Below are 22,260 nucleotides of genomic sequence, written 5' to 3' on the forward strand. Positions count from 1 at the left end.
AGCAAAGACTGGAGCGACTCATATTAAAACTTCAAGCTGAGGAGCAAATATTTTAGCTTTTATCCTTGTGATAAATCTGTGTTTATAAACATCAGACAATTCATAATTTCCACAAACATCCTCCATGAACAGTATTAGTATTCAAAACATTTAGGCTTCTGAGTCAGGTGTGTTCCTAGTGCTACAAAGTCGTTTGTCTCCTGCAAACATTCATGATCCCGAAGAACTTCGCAAATTTATGAAAAACACACTTTAGAATTGTACCTAAGAAAGAATCAGAGAGTTGAACCATGTGCTACCATCTTCTATTATTAAGATAATGGTTTAAAGCTCTTTCTACCTGAAGATCATAGACTCAAACTGCTTTTGGGTAAAGGGGATCTGCCTGAACCACTTAGCAACCTACCAGTAGTGCCAGCAGAAAAGCTAAATTCAAAACTGGTGATCATGACATCAGTGAGAGATGAAAGCATGTGAGGTCTTTCTAAATCAGAGCTTAGGTGCATTCAAAGGAGACGGGTTGAATGGTTGTATCCAGTTTGGTCTTGCCATTTCTATGTCATCATTTTAGTATTAGTATTTGAATCTATTACGGTGTCTTTTAACTAAATATTTAGTGTCATAAGCTCGCTTACTGTGTCCTTTAAATCACTGCAATATTTGAAGAGAAAATATTTTTTAAATTGTGCAATTAGATTTCATTGTTAGAAAAATTGTTCATAACATGCTGTACTGATAAATGCTTAAATATTAGGTGTTATATTGAGAGAATTCCAAGTGCTTCTTGTGAAGGGACAAGCACCTCAGGTCACCTTTGGGAGGTGGAGAAATTCTGATTCATATAGCTTGGATTCAAGAAAACTTTAAGGAATCAAAACTTCATGATGTAAAAATATTAGAAAAAACCCATATCAGAATATTGGAATTGACTCTAAAGCATCAAATCATTAAAGCTGCCTGGGGTCACTAATCAGAGGTTCACATTAAGTATCTGTTGTATCATAGATGTGCCTTATTGCATACGGGTATTAATTTGATTTATATTTGCCCATCTTTACATGCAGAAATAGTATTGAACAATGAAAGAAATGCAATTTTTAGCCCTCCTTCCATGCACCTCTCACCTTCCCAGTCACTGCCTCCTTTTTTCCTTTCCTGCCACTCTGCGCCCACCCCCCATCCGACATGGTGGGCACTGGGGCTTTCACAAGTGTTCACTCATGGCCATCCCAGTTTTTTTTATTGGTCAAGAAAGCAAAACGAGAAATACATAATGTTGTCTGATTTAGCTCCAGCTGAGACTGATTCAATGCAGATGGGGTTCATTGTGTTAGCAGTTACTGTTACTGTTACTTAGCAGGCTGAATTTTAAAGAGGAGCCTTTTTTTGTCTAGGTTCCAGATTTGGCTGCGCAGCTGCCTTCTGAATCCAGGGGAATGCATAGAGCTGACGTGGCAGTCGTGTCCCAGGCAGCGTGATTAGCAATGCAGGCTGTAATAGATGGACACGTCACGGGACTCGGGCACAGGAACCCTGATTTTGGTGACTGAACCCATGACTGATGAGGTCGAATCTACCACCACTCATCAGTGGGCAGGTGTAAAATGAGACGGAGGACAGGTAGCAATTAGCTGTGATGTGTCAGGGGCTGACCTGGAAAGGTTTCTGGTGCTTTCGTTAGGACTGACACACAAACTATTTCCTTCACATGTTTCAGAGACGAGTAATTACCTGAAAAGAAATTAAAATTACTGAAAACTTTAGCTCATTTAACACAGGATAAAGAAATCTACTTCTCAGCACTATCCCTGCCCTTTGTTCCTCCCTGAAGGAAAATGAGGTTGCAGATTTTCAGTCTCGTTTAGGTCAGAAAATCTCTAAAAAAGCGATCTTTTACAGACGGTTCTTTGCTTTTGCCGATAGATGGGGCTGTCCTTCAAGGTGATGGCTTAGTATCTTTTTTTTTTCCCCCCTTTTTTCTATCTTTACCCTCCTCTCGGTCTCTCTTTACCCTCCTCCCTCCCCCCTCTCTTTATTTTTTTCCCTGCTATTTGCTGATTTGCATTAGGTACCACAGAGTGAGCCTCAGAACAGGAAGCTGAGAACGAAGCAGAGAGGATACTGCAGAGGTCTTTTTTTTTTTTTCCCCACTTCTCGATGAGAATGCAGCAATGTATAAATACCTTGTAATCTTTTGGAACTGAGAATCTAAACAGCTTTATTTGCATTTCAAGCATTTCATCATCACTATCTCTTGGTGGGTTTTTTTATTTTTGGGTTTTTTTCACAATGCATTTGAAATTCCAGTTTTATCAGGTAAGCCAGGAGGGTGTTAAATCCTAGACCTTAGTGCATTTATGTGAGCAGTCAGCATTGATTCCCCCACTTCCCCACCTTCCTTTCTTTTTTTCCTTTTTCCTTTTTTTTTTTTTTTTTTTCAGAATGCTTGCTTTATAGATATTCTTAAGCATATAATTAAGGAGAATTTTTTTGGTTTTGCTTTAAAAATTTTTTGCAAGCTGCAGTCAGTTCTTTTTGGCATCTCAGCATTTTGTTACAAGCTGTGTTTCAGTAGCCTTATATTTTGGGGTGTTTCCAGCTTGTTGAGGGTGATTTTGTTTAAATTATTATTAAATATTTTCCCCTTAACTTTTTAGAAGATAACAGAGGTCATGCTGTTCCTTCTCATGGAAGATATATTGAAGTCTAAATCAAGCGCTGCAGGATTGTACAGTTTTCCTTCCCATAGAGAAGCTCTGCTTAAAGGCTAAGTGCTTTACACAAATGTTTTACCAAAGGAAGAAAGGCATTCTTCTCTTTTGTCTCTCTCTCCCTGTGCCCTTAGTCTTTCTCATCAGGTGCATTGCTAGGAGCTCTTACTTTCATTTAGATACTGACCAGGACTGGTTGTAATGCTGTAGATATGGCTCGGTTCATAATCTGAGCCGTCTTGCTTTTTCAAACAGCACAAGAAATTTGCCAGGTGGACTTCAAGCTCTTTCAGCATCTTTTCTCAAATGGATTTCTTCTCTGCTGCTTGTCTGAGGTATGTGCTTAAAAGCATCCCACTGTACTAATTTACCTGGGATTGGGCTGTTTGTTCAGCCCCACTTTGAGAAAGCTATTGTTAGTCACTCAGCAGTATTTGAAATGGATTGGTGTTTTCTGTTGCTATTGAAAACCCCTTCAATTGTAATTTTTCCAGAAATGCTTTTTTTGTGGTTATGGTGTCAGACTCCTGAGCTGTATTGGCTGATGTTATTGTTACATTTTTGTACTGCAACTATCTTGTTTATTGTGTTTTTCATGCCTGACCAATGTCTTAATGTCAAGTACAAAAGAAAAAAGCCTGTTCTAAAAATTGCTCTGAAATCTAATGCAAAACATTAACAGGATGATTGCTGTCAAGACTGACACCCTGATAGTTTATTCTGTTGAGCCTGGTTTGTGTGATCTTGAATATTTGCTGAAGTATTTAGACACAGGGAAGCAAGTTAGAGGCAAATAGCTTTGCACTGGTTGTCCTCAGTTTGCCAGAAAGTTTTCATTATTTTGGAGGAAGTATCAAGCAGAGTGGGACAGGGAATTAAGGGAATTAAGAGCTTGCGTAAGGCATAGTCTAATCAGAACAATTCTAGTGAAATTCTAGGAAAACAACAGCAATTTGCATACAATCTGGTACCAGAAATAAAGAATTTTAAAAGTCTGACTATGATGACTTACAGAAAAATTATACAGATAAATGTAGATCAAGAAAACATATATCCTATCCACTGTTTGAAACAATACTTTATATAGGGGCAAGGGTAGCTTATTATTGATCACTGAAATCTTTGTTGAATTTATATTAAAACCTAAACTTGCTTTGAAGTTTCAGAAGTTGTAAATGTCAGCAGCTGAGAAGCTAAAAGCAATTATAGATTATTTTATTCTTAAAACGAAGATGGCCTTGAGCTAGAAAACCTTCACAATATTTATGAATATGACTTCTCAATGCACTACCCCTATGCCAAGCAGTTTAAAGCACAGCTGGTTGTTGACTTTTAAGGATGGCAGTGCTGCTGCTATCCATATTGCACTGCATCCTTCCAGCATGTGTATTCTACTTCCAGAGTTTTTTGCATTCATGACAGAACAAAACATATTTAAGGGGCAAACCCACAAGGCTTAGCACTGAATTTTGTCCCTTAAATAATATTTTACAAACCCCTCTCTATCATTTTTGGCTGCCTGAAGTTGAAGAACTGAGATTAACTAAGTGTGAGACTTCTCCTGCCCTTGGCTAAGAGAAATAGTCTATTAATAATCAGGAGAAGTGGTTACTTTGCAAATTCTTTTGAAAAGAGGCAGAAATCTTGATGTTAGTTTTCTGTGTGCATTTAGAACTGTGATAATTTTATGGATTAATGTTATTTCCTTCATTTTATTCATTTTCTGAACTCCAGTCCAAGCTCATCTGTGGGAAAGCATATTGGTTCTTTTGGGCTAAATATTGTGAAGAGATCTGTGGATTGTTTTCCAGTAATGGAAACATATTCTGTCTTCTTTTTCTCCATTGATAACAGCTTATGTAGGTGGGAGGCAGTGGGAGTCCTCAAGAGTACAGGTATTGGACCTGTAGACTTTCTGTTGATGCCAAAATGACTACAGCAGAAGAAAAACCAAATTAAAGATTGAACAATATTTATTCACACTTCCAAACTGAGACAAAAAGTGTTATGGAGACTGTATGACATACTAGAGAAGGAATACCATTAGGCTTTTTTTAGCATAATGCTTTAGAGCACTTACGAGATCACATTGCTACGAGAGAAAAAGAAATTCTAAAGCTGAAATATTCTAAAATGTGGGGGAAAAAAGAACCTTTGAGTAAATTTGAACCATTAAAATCTACAGCTGATATTTCTGACTGAGCATGATATTGTAGGGAGGTAGGGAATATCATGCAAGTTCTCCAGATGTTTTTTCCCAAAGCTCAATAGTTCTGGTATGTTACTCCTATTTTTCTAGCTGTGGGTTTATTCTTTGTAGATTTCTATCCATAAAACCACATAGAAATTGGATGGAAACAACTTAAAATTTGGTATGAGTGAAGTAATTATTTAAATGATAAATGTGGACATAGAAATCATCACCCTTTCCATACAGAGTTAGTCCAACTTCTGTAAAATACACTGATCTCTTTTTACTCAGTATTAGTAATATTTGTTGAAAGAATCACTGTGATGTCTTACTGAATACATGGGTGTTCAGTATTTTCAGGCTTGCTGTCCTTTACTGATTATTGTGTCATTATTTCTGTCTCTTCCATTTTCACCTGTGGGTGGTGGTTCCAGGTCCCCTTTCATGTTCTTCTGAAATTCTGTTTAGCTCTGAAAAAAAAAATTTATTTTGTTTTGCACTTGTTAAAAAAAAATCTGGGTAAAAATATTCCCTGCCATGTTAAATATCACTTTAAAATCCACAATTCTGATTTAGCCACCCTGTTATTTTGTGTTGTGATTTATCAGCCCCAGAGCTTGCTCTCTCTCCTTCGTCTTTCTGCTATGAAATTCTCATTATGTTGCATTTTCAGAACCCAGGTTTCCATTGTGTTGTCTCAGCAGTATCTAGTGGATCTCTAAACATCTTTCCAGTGCTCTATTTTAAAGTGTTTCCATCTTTCTTTTTATTAATTTCCTCTTTTTTCCACAAGTCTCTGAGAAAAGAACAAAACCCCTATATTTTTAGTCTCAGAAACATCCACCTCAGTTTGAGCTTCCAAGCTCTATCCCTTCTAATTCCCTCTATCTTTGTAATTTATATCAGTACCTTGAAACATGCAGACCTATCTTCTTCATCTGTCTCTTACTCCAAGAGATTCTTTGATTTCCTTCTAGCACTGGCTTTTTAAAATTGCTTCATAACACATATCAAAAAACTGATGATCACCTCCTGGTAAAACAAAGCAAAACCAAACAAAAGCTCAAATCCTGTCAAGGTCAGAAATAAAAATTTAGGAATAAATGCAGAGGCTTGTGTGACTCAATTATTTAGCAACTCTATTTAATAAAAGCATTGTTCAAAGAATTCAAATCTAAGTAGCAACTACAGTGGTGTTACCAAATGTTGTTTGCTGCAGAGTGAGAGCCTTCATTATTTTTTAATGACTCTAAGTGTTTAACCTCTTTGTTTAAAATTATTGTTGAATTTATTTGTTAAGAGGAAATCATGATGGAGATATTTCTGTATGCAAATTATAGGTTCTCCTCTTAGGAGTGTCTCAGTAGGGCTCTTTATGAGGCTTTGCAGGCTCACTGGAGTAAGTCCACACATGAAAATGGAAGTGGAGTGGCTGGTGGATCATTAGAAGCTGAATGCTGAAGATGATTTTTGTTCTCTATGTCTATAGTGGGTGGGACAGGAAATGAAGATTGAAGAAATGGGCTCACTCAGATGAGATATGAGGACGAACATTTTACTAGAGAGGATAGTGAAGAGCTGCAATAGAATGTCAGGAGAATCTGTGAAATTTGTCCTGAAGATCTCTAGGAAGAGGTTAGATGAAATATCCCTTGGGAAATAGGTATAGCAGTCTTGCCTTGGGCAGCAAGATGAACTAGGTGGCCTCTGATCTTTTTTTTCCAACCCCATTTATCTGTGAGTCTACAAAAAGAAGTAGATACCTGAGGTATAACAGACAGTGTACAATAAATTACATAGGGTCCCAAATAGACCTACTAAAAGCTATCTTCACTAGGATTGCCTAACAGTACATAAATTTCCCCTGAAAATATTTTTCCTCTGGTATATACACTCTGCAATGCTTCAAATATATCTAGAAAGAGCAGAAAACAGGTCCTAAAAAGTTACTTTATTTCTTAGTGTTTCTTTTAGATTACACAGTCTTTACTGGTGAACCATAGCAAGTGTGTGAATGTAAGGGGTAGAAAAAGAGTATTTGCAAATCTGATCAAATTTCCATACTGTCAGGAGAATGTATACATTTAATTTAAAATATTTTTAAATTGGTAGTTTTTCTTTATAGAAAGAATGAGGACACTTCAAAATCTGATTAAAGAAAGCGAGTGTACCAGAGCCATTTCAAAGTTCTATTTTTAATGTATTTTTCACAGCTGAGAAACCCAGTCTGATACATTTATTTTCTAAAATGATACCTAAATAATGCCATATGTATATATCACTTGAAATGTGTGGTGGTGGATAGAGATAGAGAACTACTCAGAACTCAATACTGGCTACATTGGCAATGCTTAATTGAAAATGAAGTTATGCAACAGTTTAATTTTTTTCATTAAACATTAACTATGTGATCCAAGTGTAATCTAGAAACCTTGCATCTGGGTATTTTTGCCTTCAGTTCAATTTATTTTCACTTTACACACACTGAGGGGATAAACCAGAAAGGATGACCCTTTATTATGTTTTCATGACTTGGTATTGTCTCAAAACAAAATACATTCCAAATCAACTACTCTGAATCAATGACACATTTTATCTGAAACAAAAATTTTTTACTCCAAGAAAAATTATCTATGTATTAAAATGTATTTTTTTATTACTCATTTTGGCTCAGTCTAAGACCAGGACTAACTGGCATTGGGATACCCTGTGTCTGCAAGGGTCTGGTGTTTACCAGCCCAGTGGCTGTTTGCACCCTGTCATCAGAGTACTGCTGGTGGGAGCTGACTCTTGGGGCGTGTTCCCAAACTCCTTGGGAAACTGCTAACCAAAATGAGAGCTAATTGCACCAGGATCAGCTCTTTTAGCAAGACAGGGGATTCTGTCCCCCCATGCAGGAGTATTTCTTATCACTAATTGATCTACTGGCTTCTAAGCTACAGAGTAAACAAAATAAATATTGTCCATACAAATATATACGAAGAAAAATGCATATGGTTACCTAAGAAGAGATAATTAAATTTTATTGAGCAGATTTTTTTTAGATTATGCTTTTAGAATAAACTTAATAAATCCACAAACTGCTATAACATGTTAATTGAGTAGATGCAAAATGTTGCAACTTCTGAATTAACAATTACAAAGGAAGCAGCACAATACTGTTTAGGAACAGTTTACAGCAGGAAAAAAACCTGAAATGTATGCCTTCTTTTTCTTCCACAAAACTCAGTGTTATGGAGGGACACACCTTCAGAGAGATTAATACTAATTTTAAAAAGTTAATTGTAGCATAGAAGATTGTTAATAAATACTTACAGGAAATTCAAAACCAATTTAGAAAGCATCTTGCTAAATGAGATGCCAAACTGGACTTAATTGAAACAAAAAATTGTTTTATTTCTTTTTAGTAGTTCTGAATATCTACATGGACATGAATCATTAAATTTCGTTACTATTTGAAGGCGGATTAAACTGATTTTTTTTAATGAGTGATGGGTAAGATATATATATAGGGTCGGAGAAAAGAAACATATGGAATATAATTAAAATATGCTGAAAAATAGTACTGTTTCTGGAACTGGGGAGTTATAGAAAACTATCTTTACTAGGCACACCTGGATTAAGAAATTTTGCCAGATGTTATTTCAGAATGTTGCTGTCTGTTTTTTGATGGCAAATACAAAATTGCCTGCAAAATTTTATAGAAGCAAAATTTCCACCCATCTGAGCTACATAGCTGAGAAAATTTTGCAAAATGTCTTTATTCTAATGCAATAGCTGATCTCCAGAGGTGCTTTCCCTCCTCAGCCTTTATGAGCCTGTAATACAAAAGCACATCCTAAGAGTGAAGGGTGGAGGTTGTCACCAGCCTGTTCATTTCTAATAAGGAACAGCTATGCACCAAGGACAAAAAAAGAGAATATAAATATGAATTTAAAGTTTGTAAAGTCTGTATTAAAGATCTAAAATTAGAAGCCTATTTCTTTTAATAGAAATGTAAATTAGAAAATTTGGAAATGCTAATGTAGGTGTAGTGTTACATCACAAGGTATGAGGAATGTGCCTGCTCTGAATTGTCATATTTCATGGGTGGGACATAAAGCAGACAGAAGTTTTCAGCTTTACTGAAAATGCATGTGCAATGAGACTAGGAAAATAAACCTTAATTACTATGAGTACCTTTTAAATAGAATTCCAATTGAAGATTAATTTCATTCAAACAATATTTTGAGGTTTTTATTTTGAAATCATTTTTTGGAACTGTTCTCTTACAACACTAGTAGCAGTGGTGCTACCACTTTGTTTCACACACAAACTTCAGTCCGGCCTACAAGGAACCTTTGTCCCCCGTGCTCTGCTAACAACATCTGCCAAGGGTATCGCTGCAGTGAGCTGAGAATGAGCAGCAGCTTAGAAGGGCACACACATTCTGTGGGGAGTTTTTAAAAAACTGATAAATGTTACATGTACTGCCAATCCCAAGGATTCTCATAGTTTATGGGAATTCTAGGCCTGCAGCCTGGTAAGAGGCATTCCCCCCCCTTTCAGGCAGTGCAGCTGGTAGTTTTGCTGCCGGTTATGTGCTGTCCAGCTGCTGCACAGCCTGGCTGAGAGTCTGTCACTTGTGGGCGTTGACCTCAGACTTGCCCTCTGCTTTCCCCTCAAGCAGGTTTCTGTACATCTGTGAAGTCTAAGTTCAGACTACTACTGAACCAGCACTAAATAATCTTTAATGGTTCTGCTGGGAGAAACAAAAATGCTTACTGTCCGAGAGTAGAGAATGACAGATTATGAGACGTGCTAGCAAGAGAAAACAAACCAGCTGATACAGTACCCCTTCTCTTATGTCTGCATGCCTAATTCCTAGACAATCTCTAACGATGAGTTTTGGGGAAGAGAAAAAAAAAGGTTGAGGAAATATGAATTAATCCATTTTTAAAAATGCAGGGGAGAAGGGAACATCAAATTTTCTTTTAAAAGCTATTTCTTTGTTCTAAAACAATCTGTCTTCAGGACATTAAACTCTGTTTAACTTTCTAATAGTGTTTTATTCAAAATTTCTCTCCCTTTTTCTTTGACTGCCTTACACATAGTATTTCTCTGCATGTCTCAGCAGCAACATTTATTTCTCAGGGTTGTATGCTTTGCAGAATTCTGAAATGCAGGAAACTGGTCTGTTTTGGGAATAGTTTTTTTCTCCTGTGATGAAAGTAAGATTGACTGTGAGATAAGGCTGAAGTTTCATACTATACATCTAAGCTAATATATTTAAGTCTATATTTTGGTGCCGAAGCAAAAAAATACCATGTCTCCATACAGAGTGACAAGAATTTTATATTGACTGTTGTGTGAATTCTTGATTACTTAGCACTTTGGAAAAGGCCGGCTTATGCCTTTAGCTGTCTGTTCAGATAAGTTTCAGACAGGAAATATGAGCCATTTTCTCTCTTTCATGTGAGAAAAGATTGTGAAGATGGCTAAATAATGGCTGAGGGTAGTGCAACTGTGATTAGCAGTACTCTGAAGTGAAGTTCACAAAGTAAGCTGTCTTTCTTTCTCTTTGGTGGTCTGCAGGTCTGTGTTTCTCTGTGTAATGCTTCTAATTCAAGTTGGTTTTGCTGAAGCAGTAATTGTTAATAGCTCTGGGGGATTAAAACAGGACAGATTTCACGTTTTTTGAGACATTCATGTGTCATCCCTGTTAAAATACCATATTGCAGTGTTGTACGGTGTCTTTTACTTCTGGAAGTTTCAGGAAGTTTGTTATCAAAAACCTTCTGCTTTCTGGCTCTGTCAGGCTCAATTCTGAACACGTTCCTTCATATTGCTTGCCTGAAGTACACACTCTTGAATTCTAACACTTCTTAACATCCACATCCTTACCTGCAAATTACTCTATTTTGATTTGTGGCCAGCATAATGGGTTCCCTTGGTATGGTGTATGGGTACTTTTGGATGTCTGTAGTAGGCAGGAGTTCAGACGTGGAATGTGGGATCCCAATCTGTATGGGCTATTCAAACACAGAGAGAGAGGGAATTGCTGCTCTAACCATGATACAACCTAAGCATAAGGAAAAATGCTCAGATGTCAGAGAGGGAAAGAAGACCTTCAAGGTGATGAAGTAGTTTTGGGATCTGAGCAGCCAAATGAAGAGTTTTGGAAGGTATCTTGAAAAAGAAGACATTAAGAGAAGCATAAGCCTAATGAGGGATCTTTGCGGGTGTTTGTGTCTCCTAAATGTGACTGGGAATCTTCAAAATTACCATGTTGATGTAAATTGTAAATTGAATATTTAAACAACAGAGTTAACATCTAAAAAATGAAATTCGAGATAATGAAGAAAGGCTGCAAAGAGCCTCTGAAAGGCAATCAGTCATCTGCTTTCTGAAAATTTATACAGGAGGATGATATAGCCCAAGCAACTAGCTAGAAAATAATTCTGAATAAGGACAGGGGGTTTTTGGTAAGGGCAAAGAAAGTTTCTTGTTTCTTTGTAAGAATGATGGAAAACAGACCTTAGATATGTATGGCAGCAGGGGGAGTAGTGTATGATTTAAACACAGTTTGGCTCCAAAACTTAGACACGGACATTTGACACATGTAAGAGTCTGATTCATTATGACTGCTAGTAGCACAGACTCCACCAACCTCAGCAGCCCTTAGGCTTGGTTGCCTTTCATGTGCTGAGCTGCTGTGTTAAGCATTCATAGTCTGGAATGAATCACTCCATCTAGAAATTGAAGACATTTACACCAGCAATGGCAGCGGAAGGAAGTCTGAAATAATTAAAACTTGGGTCAATTGGACTACATACAGGATAACTAGGATGATTCTGGAAGGAGTTTGGAGACTAAAATAGCTACAACCATCCATTCTTCCTGCTTTCAGCACAGTTCATGTGGTTTGGACAGCTTTGATGCTATTCTGAAAAGGTAAACTTCACAGGTGTGGAAACCAGTTTACCTGCAGTGTGAACATGGCTGTCTGCTGTTCAGGGCAAAAACCCAAAAGTAACGCAAGAGGGAGTTTGCTAGTAAAGCTCAGATATCTGCAAGTTTGAAGATTTGAAAGCATACTGTCTCCCAAGTCCAGAAGAACTGCCTGTAAAAGGCATTACAGGCAGGTTCATGTTGCCTCAAGAGCAGCTTGTGACAGAATACAGTTTTGGCTGCACACTGTTAAATACAGTACAGATGTAACCTGAGAAAAATAGGTAGCAAAACAGAACCTTAATGTTTCATATTGCTGCTGATAAATCTATGTGCTCATGTTTCAAAACAAACATCTTAAGATTTGATGATGTAATATATTGCACTCTTTCATTGAGATCCTTTCTTCTTATGGGACACAGTCACTAAGGGGATAGGCTTTTAAAGGTACCTAATCACAGTCTTAGGCTTTGGCCACCTGTTATGCATCAAACCATGGTGTTCTCACTGAAAAAATGCCTTTTGCTCTGCACTCTTACCTGGCTTTAACTGTGTTTTTCAGTGGTAACAATTTTTATCTTGACCATATTGGTGTTTGGAATATTTTAGATACATGCACCTCTTCCTACTTGCTGGCTTGCTACAAGCTTCTGTGGTCAACATGTAGTTCACCCCAGAATTCCCTCATCACTGGGCCACAGCAAACCTAACATCACAACCACATACCTGCAAACCCAGCCATGATGCCATCAAGCCCCAAACACTCCCAAAGCACTCAGCTTCCAGCAAGCCTGGCTGCCTGGGAAGGCTCAAACTGGCTGGAGGGAGGGAGCTTGCATCTCACTCCCTAGGACCCACTTAAGGACAATGTTAAGATCACGTCCCCCATGGGTTTGCCAGAAAGACAAAAAGATTTCATGGAGGAAAAATGTCCAAGCAAGTAAAGTAAGAGAGGAAGGGAGAACAAAAATTTTCATGACATTTTCATACCTCCTAATGACATTTTCAATAGAGAAAACAAGGAATTTTAAGAGTAAGAAATATGGAAATCTACATAAACAGGTGTAACAAACCAGCTCCTACTCAAAATTGCTAAGTACTGAAAATTATTCTGTATTTGTACTTTTCATAGGCTTTTTCTTCAAAGTCAAATTAAAATCTGCTTGATGTCATTTCCACCCATGATATTAAGTCCCCAATTTGTCCTTGACTCAGGATGAATGAAACACGAATATTGTTACGCTTTTTAACTGGGCATGTTTCCCTCAGACTTAAATGTCCTTCAGTTCCTTAGAGCCATGACCCTACAAATTGCATTGATCTCTTCTCAGACAGTGTTCACTGTTGACATACTAAAGATTTGTTTTTCATAACTGGATATTCTTATCTTTATGTAGTACTCTTCCATTGTTGTGCCTTTGCTCAAGTGCATTGAGAAATGGTTTTTAAAATAGGAAGTTTCCTACTTTGGCTTCTCACTGAAAGCTTGTTTATACAAATGCCCCTAGATTGTGCACACAATGCCTGCAGAAACATTATCAGCTCTCAGAGTGTGGTAGGAAATGGTGCCCTGTCTTCAAATGCATTGATCAGACAAGAAGTGTGACATGCTGAGGAATGTCTCTCCTCATTTTTTTCAGCTGGGTGTATTGTAAATCAATACCTGACACTGGGAGGTTGAGTGGCTGAAGCTTTCTCTTACCTAGTAGGGCTAGAACTTGCTTTCACACTGGTCTGCTATTGGTGGAGTAAAGAGTTATGGGACAACAATTACTTATTTATAATTCATCTTTAAACAATTTAAGGTACTGCCCTGGACAACTGATGCCAAAATACCAGAAGGCATTGCAACTCACTGTTATAAACTAAAAATTATTCATTAGAAAAAGCATTCCAAAACACTTTAATCTCTAATACAACATTAAAAATGGTAATTTAGAGCAGCAATGAACATTTTCAATTACAAATGCAAGAGTATTTTCAATTAATGAAAAGACAAAAGTGTGGGTTTGCATGAAAATAGCTGAAAGTAGTTTAATCACCAACCACAAACCCTACAAAATGGGAAAACTGGTATTTTTCAATCAGAAAAGTTGAGGCTGAAAGAAATATTATTTGCTGTTTGTGACATCTGACATTATTTTCTGTGGTCTTCAGTTTACCATGTTGATTCTCCTATTAGAGTTCTCATCATATAGGTGGAGCCACATGAACTGATTCACGTTATACAGACCTTGTAATATATCAGTTTAAATTCAAGGTGGAATGCAAGATAGAAGACTTTATTAATACTTTATTGCTTCATTAGCTTTGTTACTGCCATTTAAGTGTACATTTGATGCGCACTAAGTGATATTTATAAGAAGTACAGATCTCAAACCTCTTTCTTTTTTTTATGTTTCTGTACCTATATTTGAGAATGGCTTCTTTGCAAAATAATCACTATATGTGCACTAAAATTCCATGTTTAACCACATGTCTTAATACTAAATTTGATAAAGTAAATGTTGCCTGCTTTTAGCAGATTATTTGATCTTCAGAAAACTACCAGACAGTGGCTGAGGATTTGAATGACTGAATGTTTTGCTTCAAAATTTGTTATCATTTATGCTCTTTATAAGTATATAGCAATATTTCAGAAATGTCTAATTAATAGTTTTCCATTTTTAAATAACACGTGGTGTCTGGTGATATTATCTTAGTTTTACATTTTGTCTGTTTTCTCAGTACACTTTATAGCATTAAGTTCATTCATTTTCAAGTGTTCTGGGCTGCTAAACATTTGAAATCTCTGCACATATTGTATTCTTATTTATTTTAAAGAAGCACATTCCTTTAATTGTTCCTCTTGACCAATCATAGGTTTAAAAAACTTCCCAAAGTTCCAATACCACTAGATTTCTTAGTCTATAATTTTATTGCTCTTGGTTTTTGACTGGATTATTTATTATGTCTTTACATTCCCATCAAAAATCAACATCCTGAACATTTACTGTAGTGTTAGAACATAAAATATTAAATGACTGGAAACTCACCAGCACCTCAAAAGACAAAAAAACCTTGAAATTTTTGCTTTTAAGTAAAAGTCAATGTGGCTAACAGTCTTCACTCAATGGCTTTCAAACTACTGCTTCTGCAGAAATACTAATTCCCAGGCCCTGCCTTTCTTTGCAAATCTGAAGCTTTTTCCAATAAGGTGTTGCTCAAAGGATGGGGCAGAGGCAGCAGATGCTGCTGCTGCTTGTAGTTAAACCCTTAATAGCAAGAACAATTTTGTTTTGTCTAAGAATTTTCAAGATTGTTTTCCCCTTTATGCAACTGAAAATACTGAGTGCCGTGTAGGGGCTTTTTAGATCTTAAAACAAGCTAAATATCTAAAATTCAGTAGAGTAAATGAACTCTGTAACTATACTACCTCTAGGGCACAAGGTGCCAGGGCTTGAGCACTGTCATGTCTCTAGACCACATCATGTATAGACGTGCCTGGACACAAGACTGGGACATCGTGGCCTCATGAGTGTGCACTGAATGAAAACTTTCCAAAATTACATTGGATCATTGTTGTTAATTCAAAGTTTGTTGAAAATCAGTTCAAACCTAATCAAAATATAGGTGAGAGTTATTTACTTGTTTATTTTTGACCAGGTCTGTGTTTTGGAAGACTTTTCTTTACAGCAGTGATGTGACTGTTCTTAATTTTATTTTTATTTTGAGAACTATATGTATATATAAAATAGTTTTTGAAGTTAAATAAAATTTAACTTGCAAGTATCTGCAAGAACAGATACTAATTGTGCTACTGTGAAGCGAAATTGCCAATCTGGAAATAAGCCATTTCTCACATATTATTAGGTAATTGTTAGGTTCAAAGCAGCTTGCTAAGAAACAGCAGAATCCTCTTGCTGTTGGTAAAAATGGTTGCTCGTTTGTGTGTTCAGAATCACAAAATTGCAGAGGGACATGAGGGAAGAACTGCAGATGAGTTGCCTTAGCAGGATCAGAAGAGGCCAGTGACCAAGGCGCAGTGCCTTGCCCACATAAACAGAAATGCAAATGTCACGTGTTTACAGACTTGTGTTACATTCTATGTGGCATTAGCATATACCGTATGAATTAATTTGGAAAACACTTGATTCACATGTAGCCCATGTATTTGCTGCATCTTGTAAAACCTGAGACAGGCTGAGGGCTGCAGAAAGGGACTGAGGCCATAGAACTATCCCAAAGTCATGCAGTGGCAATAGCTCTTCCTAGGCTGCAGAGCTCGTTTGTGCTTCAAGCATCTCCCATTCCTTGAGCACTCTTTTCTTTCAAAGATGATCTGTGAGCTGGATCCCCCCCCCCTTTGCGTGCTGCACTGCAGTGACTTAGCAGATGATACCCAGCTCCCAGCACACAGTGGTGGGGCTGCTGCTGCCTGCTCTCTGCACCGTGCACAAGCATGTCCTGGCGCATGCCATGAGTGCACTGTGTGTAAAAGCAAGGGGATAAAGTTTCAAAAGATCTACTTTTCATATGGTGTCTGGACTTCCTGTGTGGTATAAAAAGTACAAGTTTCTACAATTTGGGGCGTTTATGGCTTCATAACGGCCCCATAATTGTGCATGAAAAGCAGAAACTCTTCTGGTTTCCTTAATTATGATTGAAATTTTTTTTCCCCTGTTATCTTGTGTGTTAAACATGTTCCTGTTGTTCCTGCATCTGCTTCCTTGACCCAGGAAAACCTCAAGAATGAAATCTCTGCTCGCTAAAATTGTTAGGAAGTAAATAATTTTGTCATTATGTCTTTCAGGCTTCGGACCTTTCCACTGACCATATGAGATAGCAAGTACCTGAATGCTGTTAATGGGGTCAGGCAACCCACTAATAATTTGAGTATGGCAATGTCTTTGGGTTTATTAGCTCTGCAAATCTGGCATCATTCCAGGGTATGGAGCAATCTGTTTTCCATCAACTTTTATTTCTTTCCCAAGAGTAGCAATATGCCAAGACCAGAACTTAAATCTTGTCTAAATTCAATTTTACCTTAATGTAAAATGAATCAGTAGCATTATGTAATGTACACTGCATAGCCTACATGGCTTTGTTTTTTTATTTTTTAACTGAAGAATGGTGCTATTGTGTTTGCTAAGGTAAATAGAAACAGATGTTTAAGAAACAGATGTTTAAGAAAATTAAACTTGAGTAAGTAAGGCAGATTGCCAGTAGAAGGGGTCAGTGCTCTAATCAAATGAAAGAGAGCAGAAAGATTGCTTCTCTGTACTGCAGTCATTTGCTGCACAAGATATGCTGCAGGAATAGAGTAAGCAGAGAATCCATTCAGCTTGGTAGCAGTCCAGTAGTTCTAAGCTATTAAATGCATTTGCTCAGATGGAGTACTAATGCAGCTGCATTGTGACTTTTCCCATTAAAATATTTTCTTTCGTTCTATGAAACTGCATAACTATTTTGTTTTTTTCAGCCTTCTAAAATAGAGAAGACTTGCTTGCAGTTAATGGAATTAGACTAGCAAAGCAGTAAGCCAAAGCCATTTCTTTTAAATCTAAAGCAAAGCCTAGTACCTATGTTTTGGTTTAGAGATACATTAGTTGTATTTAAAAATATACTGAGAATAGCAATTTCAACAATGCATACATATATAACTAATAGAGATGGATAATATACTGTGTCTACATCATACAGTTTTCTGTATTACAGATTTCCTCTAAACAAGATACAAGGACAGGACTGAAAATCTAGATGTTAATGGGAGAAAAGGTTGCAGTAAACAGTTAGCTCACAGGGAGCATCCTGATTTTACCAGCATGGTGGTTTAGCTGGCTAATTATCTTGCTGGGGAAGGCTGGCTTATTTTATTTTGTTTTATTTTTCAAAATTTACACTTGCATTTTCTTCCTGAGTTAAAGAAATTAGTTGTGAGTGAACACTAGAAGTAAACTTTCTTTTCCCATAGTTAGTGCTACATTTTTTCTTCTCAGCTAAAATACCTCTGGTGATTTTTCAACTGACTTTTCTCAAGTGAATTTACTAGGTATAATAGAGAAAGATCTCTAGGAACAGGGATCAGAAGCCATGATTGCCTTCCCAAATGAAATCTTACCTTTAAGATGCTAAGCTCATATTTTCTTACACACTTCCTTTCTATCCCGTTAATCTTGATTTCATTCCTGCACAGTGATGGTGGAGCATTGCAAAGAGAGATCAGATGGTCTGTTTGCTGGGGTCATGTAAGAGTTTTGCTGACTGATGGAAAATGTGGCTTTGAAGTTCCGGGAGCTGATGAGGGAATTTAACATAAGTATTTTATGCAATGAAATGTAAGCTAAGCAATCACACAGCAGTGTGGATATCAGAGACACGAGCTGCATTTTCTATCCCTGTCTGTTCTGCTCTCTGGCTGTTGGGCAGCCCAAAGTGAACACTAAACTGCCTTCCTGAATCACACAGCTACCCCATGGCAGTTTGCAGCTCTGTGGCAAATTAAATAGTCATCCTCTCCCCTCATCCCACTCCCCTTCAGTGACTCTTTCTGTGTGTCAAGTTAAGTAATGGAAATATCCAGCTGCAAAGCATAGACTTTCACTTAAACTGGCATATAGTGTTTGATTGCTTCCAATAGTTCAGATAATTTATTTATAGCTCAGTGCATATCTGTGTACCCTATTCCAATATCTGCAGTATTAATGTACCTACCCTTTATTTAAAATTAATATGCATTAAGTAAAATGCAGTTATCCAAGTCTAAGTAATGTAATGCAAGCAAGTCCTTGTGCCAGATCTGCAATATCCATGCTGAGAGGGAACATCAAGAAGATGGTAAAGAAAGATATGGGAGAATCCTATTATCAGTCTGGTAATATACATGTTTCCCTTATAAAGCTGTCCATGAGAATTAAATTTAATTTTATATGTGAGCTACAGGGAGTCATAAAAAGTTGTATAGTTCCAATATTCCAATCCAATTTCTGCCCTTCTGCCAAGCGTGTTGCTTTGGATATCCTACCTACCTTAGCTACCTGCAGTAACCCCATAATTGAGACAGGACTGACACAGGCTTGGTTCTGAGGCTGCACATACAAAACTGTAGTGGCTTCCCACAACTTTCTTCCTCTTCTCCCACAGATCCACACTTTGAGGAAGGTAAATTATATTTATTCTGTATGCTGAGGACAAGAATCATAATGACTCATTGATAAATTAAAAGTAATGAGAAACTGTGCCAATAAATGATGTGAATTATTATAACATAGAGATCTGGACTCTGTGAGTTTACATGTGGATTCATTAATTTATCTTTATTTTGCAGCAGCTAAATTTTAATTCATGTCTGTTGTACCAGAAGGTCAAACATCAAAGCATGTTTCAGTTTCATATTTGAGTGTATGGATAATATAAATTCACTTGCTAAAGTTTAGGTATTTGCAGCACTGTAGTTCTACATGTATGCTAAGTTCCTCCTGACCAAATTCTCCAGAAACTCTTGTTGTGAAGGTATGAAGGACATGAAAGCTGACAGTAAACTAGATGCTTATCAGGTTAGGAAATAATCTTCAAGTTTGTCTCTTTTTCAGAAAGTTATGTATGGTCTAATTGACTCCTTCAAGGAGCAGTGTGTAACTGATTTGAAATCATTGTTTGGCAAGGCACCATCTCTTCATCTATTTCCAATATGTCCCTTTACTTTGCCTAGAAAAATTATTTTGATGAAATTTGAAGACTATAAAAATAGGCAGATGCTCTATGGATATTTGATAGTTATTCTCAAAGCATGTATAAATCTACAGTGACACAACTTGTGACTTATTCTGCTTGTGGTCTGCAGATGGTCTGATCCCTGCATGCTGAGTGCGCTCTGCAGTTATCTGTCTTACAACAATTTATACTACAAAGTATATGTGAATATATTTTGCCTGGGAAATACCAGAAGAAACAATGATTCTATTCTCAGATGTTCTGAGTACCTTATTTTCCAAAATTTGAAGTGTTGTGCACTACTCATAAGAAGGTCACTCAAACAGACATGGAAATGTAGAAGGGAAAAATCTCATTCCCTCCAGGAGGGTAGGAAAGAACTCAGTAAGAAATTAATATTTTGTGTATTCTTATATTCCTTCTTATGTTGAATTGCTAGTGCAATGCTAAAGAAAAAAAAAAAGAAGCCCATTTGGATCAAGTAAGCAATCTGTTATTATAATCCCAGTTATTCAATTAATATTTAATAAATCGCTTGGTGGAAATCAGAAGGATATCAGTTGATTAATTGGCCTGGTATCAATTTTTATCCATCCCCATCACAGATAAGTGAGAATAAATTCATTGACTATAGTAAAGGAAATACAAACCTATTAGGTAAGCACTGCGATATGAGAGATGAAAGTGATTTGGGGTTAAGACTGAAGTGAATTCTGTATGTATTTAGTATTGACTTATAAATTTCATAGAAGATTTCTATTTGCAATTCTGAAGACTTACAATCATTGAAATGTATGAAGAAGGGAAAATGTATCTGGAATATCATCCTCTAATCTGTTAAGTAGAGGATAAAAAGTAGGTAATCTTCATAAAGCTTCCTGAAAGATTTTTTTAAGTACAGCCTACTTAGATTTAGTTACATCTAAAGGTGTAGCTATCCAGCTCCATGTACATTTTACAGACCAGAGAACATTCCAGGATTAATTATAGAAAAATAACATGGAGTTCCTTTCTATATAAAGAAATACAGGCATTATTAAAAGCGCACACCATTTGCTGGTTTTAAACTCAGTATATAAACACAGTAGCTGAATCAAATGTTTTTGCAACTTAACTAATGGCTGCGAAGCATCTTGTTTCTGTGCACCTGCAGACCAGTCCTGAGGTAATCCTTGTCCTGCATGCCAGGGGGAACATTCACTGACCTAAAGGGTGATCCTGACACAGCACCGTACGGTTTCAGATCTGATCTTTGCTGACTGTTCCCTGGCCATCCATTTCCTTCCAACACATGAGACTGCCCTTGCTAGTGTCCAGCACGTCCCTCCCAAAGTGCCAGGACTTGTTTGGCTTGGTGTGCCCTCGCTGGCTACTGTGGCAGGGAACACTGAGTGCTGTTTGCTGGGGTGGTTTTGGACAATGAATGAAGGTTTCAAAGGAAAAATGGCAAAGGGGAAAGCCACCCTCCTGAGTCTCACGAGGAGGAGGAGGAGAGGGAAAGGCAGACATATCTATGTAGACTCATTTGTCAATGCCCATGGGGAATGGAGGAGAGGAGAGGGAGAAGGAGAGGTCTTCATCCCTTCTTCTGCCGAGTAGGTTGAGCAGAGAAGATGTCTTGGCTGTCTGTCTTGAGTCTCTGTATCTACCTGAAGCCCACAGAGCAAGTAGGATCCACCTACAGCTGTGTCCCCCACAACATTTGGATAACAGCCTAGTAGGAGATCTGTCTTCCAAACTGTGGTGCCACTCACGGGGATCAGTTTGAGATCTGAAAACTCAGTGGTGTGGCTGATAGTTTTTTCTTCTTCTTTCCCAGTATCCACAAGGTGTGGTTGAACATTAAGAAACAATGTCAGAGTGTACAAACAGTGAGTTTATAACTTCAATAGTTAAGTGACTGAAGTGTCAATTCACAGAAGTAAACAGAACCATGAAATAGGGAGCTGAGGACTGTCTAGAGGATACTCTCTATGTGGAGACAGGCAAGATTTTGAATCCCTTTTGGCTGAGGTACGTTTTCTTATCTCTTCCCCCCTCCACCAATGGAGAGAGATCAGGATTATTCATTTTCCCTTGGAAAGAAGGGGAGCTGTACAGAACTGGTTCTGGCATGAGTGTCTACTTTGCATGGGTGAATACTTTGTGTTTGGTGCGAGATCAGCTCACTTTAAATTTTTACAGTGAGAAACTTGAGACCTTGTTTCTTTAGAAATCATTCCTTCAGTTGTGGATGATGATTTATACACCTGTGTGAAATATGGGGGATTTAACTTTTTTTAGGAATCAAGATATTTGTGTTTGTGGAGACCATAAGCACTTTGACCCCTCTTTTTTGTTTTATACACTGTATTTGAGTACTCAGTACAATATATATGATTAAGATGTGGTGCTCACCCTGGCACTACTGATCTAGAGAATTTATGGTTTATTACTTAATGTAATTTGGTGACCTTCCTCTTTATTTCCCAGCTGTATTTTTCTTTCTTCTCCCTTTGTCATCTAATTACTTATTCTCCTTATTGACCTTTACTTAGTAGAAAGTTAGCCCTATCTGTATTTGCTTACCTTTTTGCTCCTTCCCCAGTAATCTGTTCTTCCACCTATGTTTTATTTTTCTTTATTTTCATCATGTCATTTTTATATTGCTAATCCTCCAGAGTTCCCATTTTTTTTATTTTTTGCGTTCTTCATTTTCTCCCTTAATTCTTCATTAATTTACAATCTCCTCTTGAG

At 37.3% G+C, this 22,260-nt stretch overlaps 1 protein-coding gene across 2 annotated transcripts in view; it reads left to right on the top strand.

Annotated features, from left to right (window-relative positions):
- LOC125328652 (sodium channel protein type 1 subunit alpha) overlaps positions 1-22,260 on the top strand; it is a 93,027-nt gene that overhangs the window by 4,912 nt on the left and 65,855 nt on the right. For both annotated transcript variants that reach the window (XM_048309640.1, XM_048309642.1), the window contains exon 2: positions 2,967-3,046. The gene's annotated coding sequence lies outside the window, so the exon portion shown is untranslated. The remainder of the gene's footprint in view (positions 1-2,966; positions 3,047-22,260) is intronic.

This window comes from Corvus hawaiiensis, chromosome 7 (genome assembly GCF_020740725.1).
Source record: "Corvus hawaiiensis isolate bCorHaw1 chromosome 7, bCorHaw1.pri.cur, whole genome shotgun sequence".
NCBI lineage: Eukaryota > Metazoa > Chordata > Aves > Passeriformes > Corvidae > Corvus > Corvus hawaiiensis.